Below are 15,118 nucleotides of genomic sequence, written 5' to 3' on the forward strand. Positions count from 1 at the left end.
ACAGATGCTCCCCAACCCACACTCAGAATTTCTTTTATTCCCTTCCCTTTACTTAGAGCTGGTCGATATGGGGATTTTTTTTTCAGATTAATTTAGGGGGGTGGGGAAGACTTGGCATAAACTGCCTTGTGTCCACACACAAAATTCTCCCCTCCTCAATTTCTCTAACATTTTACTCCACATTAATTAATACATTTTGGAAGATCTAGCTAATTCAGTCTCGGGGGTAGCCATGTTAGTCTGTATCTACAAAAACAACAAGGAGTCTGGTGGCACCTTAAAGCATAAGCTTTCGTGGGTAAAAACCTCACTTCTTCGGATGCATAGAGTGAAAGTTACAGATGCAGGCATTATATACTGACACATGGAGAGCAGGGAGTTACTTCGCAAGTGGAGAACCAGTGTTGACAGGGCCAATTCAATCAGGGTGGATGTAGTCCACTCCCAATAATGGATGAGGAGGTGTCAATTCCAGGAGAGGAAAAGCTGCTTCTGTAATGAGCCAGCCACTCCCAGTCCCTATTCAAGCCCAGATTAATGGTGTTAAATTTGCAAATGAATTTTAGTTCTGCTGTTTCTCTTTGAAGTCTGGTTCTGAAGTTTTTTTGTTCAATGATAGTGACTTTTAAATCTGTAATAGATTTAGAATAGAATAGAATCTTCTATTACAGATTTAAAAGTCACTATCATTGAACAAAAAAACTTCAGAAACTCCCTGCTCTCCATGTGTCATATATAATGCCTGCATCTGTAACTTTCACTCTATGCATCTGAAGAAGTGAGGTTTTTCTAATTCAATCTGAGATTCATATGGACGTATCCCTAATTCAGAATAACTACTCTTCTTCTGACAATCCCCCCCCCCGCTATCCCATATTGCACTGCTTCACACTTAGATCAGACTGTCTGTTTACCTATGTGCTCTCTACTGTGCTGGGTTCATCATAACCCAATATCACCTTCCCATTTAAATGCTGACAAGCAGGTAGGTGCCCCTCCCCCTGTGATTCAAGCTCGTGAGTTCACACACCTAGTACCACATGCCCATTACAGGCAATCATCAAGTGATCCATCCCCTGCCGTCCAGTCCCTGCTTCTAGTGAACAGAGGCTAGGGACACCCAGAGCATGGGGTTTCATCCCTGACCATCTTAGCTAATAGCCATTGCTGGATCTAATCTCCATCAATTTATTTAGTTCTTTTTTGAACCCCATTTACTTCTGGTCTTTATAATATCCCTTGGCAATGAATTCCACAGGTTAATTGTGTGTTGTGTGAAGTACTTCCTTTTGCTTGTTTTAAACCTGCTGCCTATTAATTTCATTGGGTGATCCCTAGTTCTTGTGTTATGAGAAGGAGTAAATAACACTTCCTTATTTACTTTCTCCACACCAGTCACAATTTTGTAGACCTCTATCATATTCCCTATTAGTTATCTCTTTTCCAAGCTGAACAGTCCCAGTCTTTTTAATCTCTCCTCATATGGAAGCTGTTCCATACTCTTAAGCATTTTTGTTGCCCTTCTTTGTACCTCTTCCAATTCTAATATATCTTTTTTGAGATGGGATGACTAAACCTGCACATAGTATTCAAAGTGTGGGCATACCATAGACTGCAGGGTGTCAGGGAGCTGGCACCCAGCCAATCGCCAGCAAGTCTCTCTCTCATGTATATAGAAGGGTAACAAAATGACTCTCAGTACTGGGCCCTCTGAGAGACCATCACACCCACAGAATGTCTCCAGCCAAATGACAAAAAAGCCTGCTCTGGGAGCTTGCCACTGAGCCAATAAGAAGGTGCTTCTCTAACCACAGGATTTTTGCAGACTTCTACATCATAGAATACTAAACTGCATCACATTTCACATTATTCAGCACCACATATTAAAATATAAATTAAAGCTAAAATACCAATCAAACAGGGGATGTATACAGATTTCTTGATCAAACTTTTTACCATATCTATGTACATTTAATAATTTTTGGTTTAATCCTGGATTACATTTTCCTCTTTCTACACAAGTCTTTAAAAACTGGTAAGACCCCCCCCCCAATGGACTTACATGCCCAAACTTTATTCCAATTTCCCTTTATTCTATTTATTCAAAATAACATATTTCTTGGCAACCTTTTATATTTATTGGAAATTAGCACCTTTTAGCTTAAGCTGTATTAGAAACTCTTAATTTTAATAAAGTCTCACCCAAATGTATTCCTCAGAATACACAAGCACAAACAAATTGTAAAAATAGTTCACAGGGACATCATTTGTCAATTGTGAAGGAAGTTTAGGTTGCAGGGAATAGCAATATCACACAAACCCCTCATTTCCAGGAGGATTTAACAATGTATGTCCTTCCTCCACACACACATCTGTACCACCATCATCCCCCCTCGCTCCCATCTCTCTGTTACCTTGAAAACAGATTTAGGGTACTCCCAGAATAAGCTCACCTATTGTCCCACCCAGAGTTCATCAAGAGTTCCCTAAAAACCATTCAATATTAACCAATCTGTTTTCCCAAGGTATGGGTCTCCAGGGGAGCTAGGAAATACCTGGAGGACACAGATACAGCCTTCCGATAAATGACTGACAAGCAGTACTCTTTTCCAAAACAAGGCACCTTTTTATTGGTGCAAATAATAAGAATCCTTAATACAATAACAAACTAACAATCCCCTTATTGATGTTATAAACACAAATCCCATATAACAAGTAAAAGAGCACCCCAAACCATATGACCTTATTGTTTGAAATGATTCTAAGTGGTTGCACCCTGTTACAGATGGCCAGTCTGTCATAGGTTGCTAACAGCAGTTTTTAAATGGTTTAAATCTCATACATTTCTTTCACTATCAACACACACTCATACATCTTTCTTAACCCAGACATATACACGTACTCACTAACACTATACTATGCTGTACTATACTATAATTATAATTGGCAGGTTTACTCTGTCTGCTGACACAGGACTCCTTCTGGTGTCGCTGCTTGCTGCTGCTGCCTTCTTCGGGACTCCTCTTGTCCACTCTTCTCTCCTCAGCTCTATCTGCACTGTCTGCTACCCACTGACACATCGACTTTTATACTGTCCTGTCAAAACATTCTAGATGCCTTTTTTCCCCCAGTATACTACACTCACGTTTGTTTGAATGGCCTGGTGTTTTTTGTGAGCTTTACTGCACATGCTCAATACCAACATTCCACAAATGCTCAGTGCTGTCGTTTACCTCAGAGTTATGATCTGCTGACTTTTCCCCTACTTTTGGTTGCATATACTCCATAAATATCATGTGACCTGCAGCTTCCAATAGTGGAGTGACTCTTGCTTATTCAAAATGAAGTCTGAGGAATTTCTCTGCTATTATCTCCTACTTCCCGAAACAAGCATATATTCAAGCCAAAGAGCATACTATTTTATAGATATGCCACATTTAGCATATTGGATTTAATAAATAAAATAAAAACAACAATGGAGCATTAAGGAAACCTCTATTTTAAGTCTTTGAGAGGCAGTAGCTACAAATAAAATGTCCTTAAGATTCAATGTATTTTAAATGCTTTAGCAGTACATATTTTGCATTAACTTACTTGGCACATTTAGCAAAATATAAAAAAAAATGAAACAGATGCAAACATCCACATTCACACACTTACCCAAACTTTTGAAGGTAACATGAAAAAACAGGGCATGAGGATAAGAGTTGCCCAGGATTTTAGGAGACATTTTCATGATTGTTTGAAATTTTTATTCAATGAAAATTTTGTATCCATTCTTTGTTAGTTGTCATGCATTTACCCATGTTAAAGCATATCATACATAAGCTCTCCCCAACCTCATCAGGCATTACATTCCCACTGTTATTTTTCTAGTCACTTTTTCACAGAAGGGCAGAAATACTAAATATATAAATACTTCCAAAGGCATCAGGAGGAATGGGTATACATACAGGCGCAAGACTGGTCATAACTGACTCAGATGAAGAACACTGTACCATAATCCAAATCTCCTGGTCTTTATATGTCTAGTGATATTTTAGAGAAGTACCTCCAAAGCAACAACAACTTTTGTTAGTGCCACGAGACACACATTGGAGCCTCACAGAATAGCAGTGACTAAACACCTAAAAGCAAGATGGGGAGCAAAGACATTGAGAGAATTGTGCTGTGACACTGCTGCGTTTTGCTGCCAACACCAGATCCTTTGGACTAATAAAAAAAGCCCTGTGATATAATGAAAATGTATCAACATCTTTACATTTGTACCAATATTTTATAGAGCTATCTGCAAAACAATTACTCCCCCACCCCATTTTATTTATCACCATACTGAAGCGGCCTCACAGAATTAATTGCCCTGTGCAGATATAAAACTTTACATTGTATAGAGCCTTTAATACTGTAACTACTAGCACCACCCCAATCCTCTCTCATACAACATTATGATTTTGTCCTACGGAAAGAGGAAGCGTCTGATTAAATGAAAATGCCAATACAATGTTTAAAAGAGAGACTATCCCAACTTGGAAAAAAAATAGCATTAGCTTGTTTTTAAAATTTTGCCTAAATGAATTGCCCAGTATGAAGAAACACCAATCAGACAAAAACTTCTCTAAATCTCTTTACAAATACAGGACATAGGACTTTTAATAGGCTCATAATTTTGGAAATTGTGAAGAAAGTTTTAAATTCTGGGATACTGTATTAAAAAAACAACCCACCCCCACATTTACAGGGGGATTTTACAATTAAAACAAAATTGTAAAAGACAGGGACAGAGATAATCTCCAGTTTGGCACTGTCATCTAAAGAAACATGCCCCCCCCCCCCACCTCTTCTTTACCTGACTTTTCTTTTATCTACAACTACCATCTTCTGCTAACCACACAATTTTTAATCACATCAAATAAAGTTTTAAAATACAAACTATCCTAACTTTTAAAAGTTTAACATGAAAAAACAGGGTATAGGGATAAGAGAGCTGGCTCCGATTTTAGGGGAAATTTGACATTTGTTTGAAATACTTTTTAGTGAAACTACTGTATGCATTCTTCGTTAATTGTCAGGCTTTAGCACAGGCATTTGTCACACAGAAGCTCTGCCCAGCTTCATGAAGCTTTATTCCCCCTATTTTGCCAATCTTTCTAATCACTTTGTCCTGGCCTATCAGAAATAGTAACAATAAATAAATAAAACAACAGTAACAAAATCATTGGGAGGATTACATACTTGGTGATACTTTGTGGTGGTATTTGTGCAGAGCAACAATTCCTTTTTTATCATCACATTGAAGAAGTCCTAAAGAGTCAAGTTTTCCCTGTTCTTATATAACACTTTACATTTTACTTTTACACAATGTGTCACCTCAGGCTAGTCTACACTAGAAGTGCTGCAGCGGCACAGCTGCACTGATATAGCTGCGCTGCTGTAATGCATCCGGTAAAGACGCACTTATGTCGATGGGCGAGAGTTCTTCCATTGGCATAATAAAACCACCTCCACAAGAGGTAGTAGACACCGACACTTAGGTTGGTGTAACTTATGTCGCTCAGAGGGGTGGCTTATTCACACACCTGAGTGACATAAGTTACACTGACAGAAGTGGTAGTGTGTACAAGCCCCTAGATATTTTACAATGTCAAATAATACAAGACAGTAGACGACACAAGTGAGAAATTACAGAAAACTGTGTTATGGGGAGTACAACTGTAATGCAGAGAAACTAAGGGGGGATTAAAAGGCATAATTGAAGTAGAAGAGGGTGTAATTGAAGAGGAGATTTGAAGCAAAGGGGAGCCAGCTGGTTCAGGGTACACCACTTTCCATAAACCCTCCCCCCAATACAAGCACATAGGGCCCTTTTCAGTGGAACGGGTGTGTACGCCTTTGTTTTTTAATTAACTGTAACCTTCCAACAAGTATAAACTATAAAATACAAAACAAAGTGTTCAAATGTCTTCACCCTCACTCCTTCCCTTTTTACAACGGTCTCCATCCCACTATGCACTGATCAGAAATTTCTCCTTACCTGGGAGGAGACCAGGCCTTTTAAAGCATTGTCCCTAAAACTATTGGCTAAGAAAGTACTGTGCAACCATCATATAAAAGAGGACACGCCATTCAAAAAGGTCTGTGAGTTAAAGATGGAGGCTCCTCACAGTCCCTTGAATTAAGCCTCGCCAGCACTGACACTCAAACAGCTCATGAAGAGACACCAGACAGAGGAAACTGTGGGAACGGAAGGAACCAATATACCTTTGGCACAACCAGTGCGTGCCACTCTGGAAGCATGTCATGGAAGCAGGGCAACGGGGAGAGCAGCTGATGAAGGTTATCTAGATAGTGCAGAGGGGGAGCATGAGGCCAGACCGCTGACCCAGCTTTGGTTTAACACTCCAGATCCCAACCAGGATACCCCAATTCAAACAGAGGGGGGTGGGTTGGAGAGGGCTGATAATAGGACCTGGCCATGCTAGCTCAGTGGACTCGCGTGTTCAGCTTCCAGCTGAAAGGTCGATGGAGTGAGACTATCCCAAGGCAAATTAAAAAAAAAAAGCTGTGATCTGAAGAGGTCTCTTGACACACAAAGGAAAGGTTTTCAAGCACAGTATAAAAACTAATATGATGCCTTATCTGCATTTCTTATTTTAAATCTCTCAGCAGCTGAGTGATGGTTCTTTAGAGATCTGGGAGAATGTGTCCGCCGAAAGCCATGAAGGAACAAACAGTTTGGGCCTGGCGTGCTTTTGCCCTGGCCCAAAACCAGATGCTCCATAGGCAGGGGTGCAGGAAAATTTTTTATAGTGAGGGTATTGAGAGTCATTGAACCAAACTGTAAACCCTGTATATAGTGGAAACCACTTCAAGCCAAGGGGTGTAGCAGCACTCCCAGAACCCCTACATCCGTAGGATACCAAAAGAAAAGGGGATGCTGATTCTATAGACACATACTATCTAACTCTGAGGAAGAAATCTGGCATGGAGGCTGTGCTAACCCATAACCGGTCAAACTGTTATTCTTTTGATTGTACAAGTTGCCATAAGCGGAATCATCATGCATTGTCTGAAAGAGAAGCAGTCTGAGGACTGCCGAGATTGTGTCATAAATGCCCCAGGCCAGAGCAGCCATGACTGTGTGAGCTGGACTGCACATGATGTGAACCAAAAACTCCAAGATATTTGTGCCTGTTTAACCCAGGAATATTGTGCTCAAGCAGTGGAGTGGGTGAACAATGGGACAGATGCTAGAGACCCAGATAAAGTGTTAGATGAAACAATCAGACCCTCAGATAAATGCTTAATGCAGAATCTTGAACCTTTTTTTCCTTCAGCAAATTACAAAGCCCTGTTGTGAAAATAAATAAATAAAAGAACTGTTTGTAAAATACCTAAGTTAGAGGGTGCTTTGGGAACAAAACTGCTGATGCAAAAATAAAATAAAGTGAGGGGGAGACGGGGGCTGTAAATAAAATGTTAGTTGCAAATGCCTGTGTGAAGCATGTTTTTCATGGGGCACCCCATTGAGGTCCCTGTGTCACATGAACAGATCGTCACTGAGCTCCTCAGCTCCTCATGCAAATCCTATGAAAACACAGCCCCATGCCTACAGCATCTGAGGCACCGGTTTGCCCCTAGCAGGCCAGGAAGCAACTTGAAGATAAGAATCAAGACCTGAACTTGATTCAATATTCTATGGGAAACCAGAGTAGAGACTGAGGGCAGGCCTGAGTTGTCCATGCATAGCCTTTGTCGAGAGAAGTGCTGCAGTGTTCTGTACAAGCTGGAATTTCCTAAGTGCTGACGCTTTCATTCCCAGGTCTATAGCACCGTTGTAGTCCAGCCAACAGATGACAAAGGTGTGAATAACAACTGAGGCCAGCTTATTGTCTGCCAGGATGGGACAGAGTCTCCTAGTCAACTAGAGATAAGAGAAAGCATTACTCACAGGGGCAGCTATGTGAGAGCTTAGTGTCAACAAGGAATCCAAGAGTGCTCCCACACTACACGGGGAACTGGCCAATTGCAGGTAATTGATTTAGATGTAGGAGCTGATCACAGGACATTCAGAGCTTTCTGAGATGTAATAATCAAATCCCATCACAACATGGAAATATTATCTCAGCCTCCTGCTCTGCACGACTCTGTCCCAGAAAGGTGGTTCCATTCTCTGCTTTGATAACCATTACATATCCTCATTACACGGCCACTCCAGCCTGGCCTGACTCGCTGAGATTGTGGGAACCGGCAGAGATGTCATTCACTTGGCCCATCCCTAGTTAGAACACTTCTGTGGTTTCTCCCCTGTGTGGATTCTCTGATGTGAAAAAAGGTAGGTGCTCCGAGTGAAGGTTTTCCCACACTCGGTGCACTTATAGGGCCGCTCTCCCGTGTGGGTTCTCTGGTGTATAATAAGGTCCGAACGCAGACAGAAGCCTTTCCCGCACTCGGGGCATTTGTAGGGCCTCTCTCCCGTGTGGGTTCTCTGGTGTTTTCTAAAATGAGATCGATCACTGAAGGTTTTTGCACAGGTCAGGCATATGTAAGGTCTCTCCCCCGTGTGGGTTCTGTGGTGCGTAACCAGGTATGAGCGCCTCCTGAAGCTTTTCCCACACTCGGGACATTTGTAGGGCATCTCTCCTGTGTGGATTCGCTGGTGTGTATTAAAATGTGACTTGTCACTGAAGCTTTTCCCGCAGTCGGGGCATTTGTAGGGTCGCTCTCCCGTGTGGGTTCTCTGGTGTATAACTAGGTACGAGTTCCGACTGAAGCTTTTCTCGCACTGTGGGCATTTGTAGGGCTTCTCTCCCGTGTGGATCCTCTGGTGGGTCTTAAATTGCGATCTATCACCGAAGCATCTCTCGCAGGTCAGGCATTTGTAGGGTCTCTCCCCAGTGTGGGTTCTCTGGTGAATGACAAGGTGTGAGCTCTGACTGAAGCTCTTCCCGCACTCGGGGCATTTGTAGGGTCTCTCTCCCGTGTGGGTTCTCTGATGGGAAGTAAGGAGGTGGTACTGAGGGAAACTTTTCCCACAGTCAGTGCATATGTAGGATTTCTGCCCCAAGTGGATTCTCTGGTGAAGATTGAGGTCTGAGCTCTTGCTGAAGCTTTTCTCACAGTCCAGGCACTTATAGGGGTTTTCTCCCATGTGGATTTTCTGGTGAATAATAAGAACGGATCTCCAACGGAAGCTCTTCCCACACTCACCGCAGGTGAAGGGTCCCTCTCCAGCAGGGATTCTCGGTTGAACAATATCTCTGATTTCCTCTACCCTTCTGCTCCTCTGAGTGGATTTACCCCATCTACCCCCTGGCTGGTTTCTCTGCTGCCTCTCTGGCCTCCGCTTCCTCTCACGGACTTCTCCCTGCTCAGGACTCTGGGAAACATGCCCTTCGGCTCTTCCCGATACCATCGTGTATGGTTCCACTTGATCAGGACCTTCCTGCTGAAGATTTTCTTCGTTGTTCCCACTCACCGTCCCACTACCTGCTGGGACAGAGAGAGAATCCAGACAGGAATCACTCCCTTTGCTGGGGAGACAGAGAACAGCAAAAAGAGGTATGGCACAGGGGGGAAATATACCCAAACGACTACTGGGGACCAATAAAATAGGAGCTGAATCACCTCACAAACCCTTCCACAGAGGGGAGAGAGCTGGTGACCAATTCCACCTCCTTGTCCCATCTGAATATTGATGAGGGCAGCAGCTATAGGGTTACACAGAACTGGTGAAACTGGCCAAGGATAAAAATAATGGTTTCTGAGTCAATTTAGTTGTCACCTCACCTGTGTGAATATTTCTCAGGATTTCTTTTTCCTCGTAACCTTGGAGATCAGGGACCCATGGCTTCTCCTCACATTCCAGCCGGGAGATCATGTCAGATTTGGAAATTGGAAATCCTGCTTGGGGGGCAAGGAAACAAGTGTTGATCTTGTTCATTAGGGTCAGAGCTGTTACTACTTCGAGATCCATGATCTAAGTAGAAAAACCCAGAAAGGCTCCTTCCTCTCCCTCCCCCAACCCTACAGAGACTGGGCTATAAGAACATAAGAACGGCTGTACTGGGTCAGACCAAAGGTCCATCTAGCCCAGTATCCTGTCTACCGACAGTGGCCAATACCAGGTGCCCCAGAGGGAGTGAACCTAACAGGTAATGATCAAGTGATCTCTCTCCTGCCATCCATCTCCACCCTCTGACAAACAGAGGCTAGGGACACCATTCCTTACCCATCCTGGCTAATAGCCATTAATGGACTTAACCTTCATGAATTTATCCAGTTCTCTTTTAAATGCTGTTATAGTCCTAGCCTTCACAACCTCCTCAGGCAAGGAGTTCCACAAGTTGACTGTGCGCCGTGTGAAGAAGAACTTCCTTTTATTTGTTTTAAACCTGCTGTCCATTAATTTCATTTGGTGGACCCTAGTTCTTGTATTATGGGAATAAGTAAATAACTTTTCCCTATCCACATCACTCATGATTTTATATACCTCTACCATATCCCCCCTTAGTCTCCACTTTTCCAAGCTGAAAAGTCCTAGCCTCTTTAATCTTTTCTCATATGGGACCCGTTCCAAACCCCTAACCATTTTAGTTGCCCTTCTCTGAACCTTTTCTAGTGCCAGTATATCTTTTTTGAGATGAGGAGACCATATCTGTACGCAGTATTCAAGATGTGGGCGTACCATCGATTTATATAAGGGCAATAATATATTCTCCGTCTTATTCTCTATCCCCTTTTTAATGATTCCTAACATCCTGTTTGCCTTTTTGACTGCCTCTGCACACTGCGTGGACGTCTTCAGAGAACTATGACGACTCCAAGATCTTTTTCCTGATTCATTGTAGCTAAATTAGCCCCCATCATATTGTATGTATAATTGGGGTTATTTTTTTCCAATGTGCATTACTTTATATTTATCCACATTAAATTTCATTTGCCCTTTTGTTGCCCAATCACTTAGTTTTGTGAGATCTTTTTACTATACATCGTAAAAGATCCAATGAGGCACTATTTTTGAGCAACCACTCTGCCTAGGGAATGGCCCTAACTTATTCCCATGAGGAGTTGAGCATAGTTGCTATACTCTTTAGGTATCTGGGGTACAACCAAGTCTCCATCGCTGTCAATTATAACCCCTCCATCCCTCCTCACACACACACACACACACACGCCTCCACAACACAAACCAGAGCAGGAAAACATTAAGGGCTGGTAAAAAAATCCACACCCCTGAACGACTTAGTTAAGCCAACCTAAGTTTCTGTGCAGACAGCACTAGGTTGACGGAAGAATTCTGTCGATCCAGCAACTGCCTCTCAGGGAGGTAGATTACCTATAGCAATGGGAGTTCTCTGAAGCACTTCAGCAGTACACCTGCAGCTGTGCCACTGTAGGGTTTTAAGTGTAGACACAGCCTTAGGGAACCAAAAGGCATATATTCAGGAAATGGAAGGAGGGCATGTGTCCAAGGAAGCATACATGGAAATAGCACAAGCATGTAGGGACAAACTCAGGAAAGCCAAGGGAAAGAATGAGTTATAGCTGGCAAGGAATGTTAGAGACAACCAAGAAGGGGTTCTATAAATATGTCAGGCAAAATAGAAAGATCAAGGACGGTGTGGGTCCACTGCTCAGTGGAGAAGGTGAGCTGGTAACGGAAGATGATAGGAAGGCAGAGGTGCTCAATGCCTACTTTGCTTCAGTCTTCTCACAAAAAATAACATGGATGATTAGCGAAGTTACCATAGATAATAAAGGGGAAGGGCTGCAGATCAGGATAAATAAAGAACATGTCAGAGATCTTCTGCCAATTAGAATGAATTCAAATCAGCAGGGCCGGATGCTATTCACCACAGGCTGCTGAAGGAATTAGCTGAAGAAATCTCGGAGTCACTGGCAATAACATCTGCAAACTCATGGATGACAGGAGAGGTCCCAGATAACTGGAGCAGGGCTAACGTAATGCCCATCTTTAATGGCAGGTCTATACTATGGCAGGGATTGACACTCTGAGATCGATCCACCGGCGATCAATTTAGCGGGTCTAGTAAAAACCCGCCAAATCGACTCCAGTCGACCCCTGTACTCTACCCCCGACGAGAAGAGTAAGGTAAGTCGACGGGAGATTTTCTCCCGTTGACCCCTCGCAGCATAGACCCCACGATAGCTCGACCTAAGGTATGTCAACTCCAGTTACGTTATTCACGTAGCTGGAGTTGTGTTGCGTAGTGTAGGTTGATTTACCACGGAAGTGTAGACATAGCCTAAAAATGGGAAAAAGGAGGAGCTGGGGAACTATAGACCAGTCAGCCTGACTTCAATACCTGGGAAGTTACTAGAGCAATGTATAAAACATTCAATTTTCAAATACCTGGAGGATGAAGTGGTGATCACTAGCAGCCAGCATGGATTTACCAAGAAGAAATCATTCCAAACCAGCTTGATTTCCTTCTGTGACAAGGAAACTATTTTGGTGGATGGGAGAATGCGGTGGACATAATATACCTGGACTTCAGCAAGGCTTCTGACAATCCCACATGACATTCTGATAAGTAAGCTGAAGAAAAGTGAGCTTGGTGGCACTACCATTAAGTGGATACATAATTGGTTAAACAACCACAAACAAAGAGTAATTATTAATGGAATGATGTCAGATTGGAGGGAGGTCTCAAGTGGGGTTCAAAGGGATCTGTTCTGGGCCCAGTGTTGTTTAACATCTTTATTAATGGCCCGGATGTAGGTATATAGAGCATACTGATCAAATGTGCAGATGACACAAAGCGGGGGGAGGGGGAGAGTTGCCAACACTTTGGAGGACAGAGCTAAAATTCAGAGGGATCTTGACAAATTGGAGAGCTGGGCTATAGACAACAAAATGAAATTCAAGAAAGACAAATGTAAGGTGCTAAACTTAGGGTAGAGAAACCAAATGCACAAATACAGAATGAGGGATAACTGGTTTGGCAGCAGCATGGCTGAGAAGGATCTGGGAATTGTGGTGGATCACAACCTCAACACAAGTCAGCAATGTGATGCTGTTGCAAAAAAAGCAAAGCAATTTTAGGTTGCATTAACAGAGGCATAGTGCAAGTCAAGGGAGGTGACAGTACAGCTCTATTCAACACTGGTTTGGCCTCAGCTGGAGTACTGTGTCCAATTTAGGTCACCAACGTATAGAAAGGATGTCGAGAAACTGGAAAGGACCCAGAGGTGAGTGATCAAAGGGATGGCATGCAAGCCATCTGAGCAAAGGCTGAAGGAACTGGGTATGTTTAGTTTGGAAAAGAGGAGATGAAGGGGGGACATGACAGCGGTCTTCAAATACTTGAAAGTTGCCATAAAAAAGATGGAGAAAGTTGTTCTCTCTTGTCACAGAGGGAAGGACAAGAGGCAGTGGGTTCGAACTACAGCATAACAGATTTAGACTAAATCTCAGGAAAAAATTCCTAACTATAAGAACAGTCAGACAATGGAACAGATGCCTCGGGAGGTTGTGAAAGCTCCTTCACTGGAGGTTTTCAAAACGAGGCTGGATAGCCATCTGTCTTGGATGGTTTAGACACAACAAATCCTGCATCTTGGCAGGGGGTAAGACTAGATGACCCTTGTGGTCCCTTCTAACCCTATGATTTAGACTGTGAGCTCTTTGGGGTGGGGACTCTCTCACTGTGGGTCTGTGCAGTGCCTAGCTCAAAGGGGCCGTGATCACTGATTGGGGCCTTTAGGTGCTGCCCAAATATGAGTCGCCAAGAAATAAACAGAGGAAATGCCACCCAGGGCCTGGAAAGAAAATCACTAGACACCTGCCCTCAGTCTGGAACAGACAGCAAAAAGCTTTCTGTCATGGGGTCATGATGGAAGAGCACTAGGGCACATCCAATGGCTGGTCAATGGTCATTCAGCCCTTCCCATCATCCATGAGACCTGTTCTGCCCCCGCAGAGTCCTGAGTCTGAGTACAGTGTGAAACACAAAGACCAGCCTTCCTCTCTCTTCCCCCCCCCCCCATTGCAGCAATATACCCCACCAAATTCGTCTGGACCATAAATAAACCCTTGCTCAGCCCCATGACACTGCTCCGTGCCCTTCCTGGCTGGTGGAAGAGAGTTGAGAACATCTGGGGCCTCCCACTAACAAAGCTGGCTGAGGCAGACCACAAACAAGATGGAGAAGTGCATTTGAAAACTGGCCGCTGGGGACCTGGGCAGAGCCGAGTCATGAAACACTTGTCTATCTCGGAGGCTCCAAAGGATGTTAGCCCTGGAAACAGGAGGAAACAATGAGTTTGTCCCACTTGAAAACCTTAGTTATGGGAAGGCTAGCATCGTTATGTCCCTGCATCTTCTTTCCTGGGGTATTGAGGGGCCAGTCTCTCACACAGGGGATCTGGGACTATCATGTGAAATCTGGGGGACCAGTGAAGAAGCATGCACATAAACTGACCAAGATGCTCCAGACGCACCCCCCACCCTCGCAACACACACACACTTTATAATACCCAAGGGAACAGGAATCCTTACCCAGCGAGGTAACAGTCTCATAATTCTCCTGCATGACTCCCCAGTAAAATGCTCTCTGACTCACGTCCAGCAGAGCCCACTCTTCCTCTGTGAAATACACAGCCACTTCCTCAAAGGTCACTGGTTCTACTGCAGACATTTCCCTTCCCTTCCCTCTGGGGGATGGGACAATCTGGACTTGGATGTTACTCTGCAGCCTATCAGGGTGAGAAGGACAATTAGTCCATTTCACACCCCAATTCCCCCCACGTTCTTTCTCTGCAGACACATTCTAGATTCTGCCACGTGAGGAAACAGTTCCACAAAGATTTTCAAAATCAGCAACATCAAGTTAGTCCCAAAATCAGTGCTTAATTTGTGTCAGGGCTGAGCCCCAGCACCTCTAGCCTTGGCAGTTCATAGTCCCTGCACCTCTGGCCTTGCTGCATCAGTTATGAATGTAAAAAAATTGCTTGAGCCTGAGCACCTCTTACATTACAAATTAAGCACTGCCCAAAATCCACATTCATTTTTCTCAATAAGTCATCTGAGATTCCAAAATGCTCAACCAGAAACATTGGAATTCAGTTCTGAATGCCTTTTATTCAGGTGCCTGAA

At 43.4% G+C, this 15,118-nt stretch overlaps 1 pseudogene; it reads right to left on the bottom strand.

The window, feature by feature from the left end:
* The window catches only part of LOC135887579 (zinc finger protein 271-like), a 187,221-nt pseudogene that overhangs the window by 17,127 nt on the left and 154,976 nt on the right, over positions 1-15,118 (bottom strand).

The sequence above is a fragment of the Emys orbicularis genome, chromosome 13, assembly GCF_028017835.1.
Source record: "Emys orbicularis isolate rEmyOrb1 chromosome 13, rEmyOrb1.hap1, whole genome shotgun sequence".
Classification (NCBI taxonomy): Eukaryota; Metazoa; Chordata; order Testudines; family Emydidae; genus Emys; species Emys orbicularis.